Below are 1,036 nucleotides of genomic sequence, written 5' to 3'. Positions count from 1 at the left end.
TCCTGTGTGTGCCAGGAAGTACAAAACACACTTTCACTGTAAGAACTTAGGGATGTACTGGGATGCTGGCAAGTTGTCACAGAAATAAATAAAAGTTTTTGTTTACATAATATATGTATCTGTACTGTGTATAAGTGTGTGTATGTGTGTGTGTATATATAATTTTTTATTTATACATGTTTGTTTTATATTATAAAATGAATATTATAAATAAATAGATAAATAGTATAGAGAGAGAGAGATAAGAGATAATATATTGCTAAAGTTAATTAATACAAGTTATATTTAATGATTTAATCCCTGCCACGGTTTTTGTTGATTTGTATTGATGCTTTATAATACATATTGTGTGTGAAATGTTTTCTTTATTTGAACACTTGACGTGGCAGAAGCATGACACTTACGAGAGCTGACCGCGTCCACATACTGCGGCAGATACGGCGCACACAGGTCAATGGTGTCCTTCCGGCCTGACTGACCGATCCGCCGCAGTTCAGCCAACAGCAGCGCCTGGGCCGCCTCTCGAACCTGCAACACACACACACACGAGTCAGGTTTACACACCCATACCGCAGCGCTCCTGCCGAACAGATTCTCTGCAGTCACAACCGAACTCAAACGACAGACCGCTGAGATGAAGCCGCAAATAAAGAGAAGCCATTGAGAGACGGAGTGTGTGTCTTTGTCCCGCGGGGTTAGCAGGTGCTCGAGCGGCCAGATACGAATGAAAGCCAACGTGAGAGGAGAGAGAGAGAGAGAGAGACCCTTGGAGAAAAAGGATTAAAAATGATTAACAGAGCGTCTCTTTCTTTTCTTTCTCTTCTGTCTTTCTTCATTTCTCTCTCAGTGTGGCGTACGACACCTCAGCGGTCACACTCTCTCACACACCACATACACCACATACACACACACACACTAACAAACACACTCACTCACACACTAACAAACACACACACAACACACACACACACTAACAAACACACTCACTCACACACTAACAAACACACACACACACACCACACACACAACACACACT

The sequence above is a fragment of the Sinocyclocheilus rhinocerous genome, unplaced genomic scaffold (assembly GCF_001515625.1).
Source record: "Sinocyclocheilus rhinocerous isolate Xijiao unplaced genomic scaffold, SAMN03320098_v1.1 scaffold2868, whole genome shotgun sequence".
Classification (NCBI taxonomy): Eukaryota; Metazoa; Chordata; class Actinopteri; order Cypriniformes; family Cyprinidae; genus Sinocyclocheilus; species Sinocyclocheilus rhinocerous.
Note: the sequence above shows the minus strand (reverse complement) of the source record.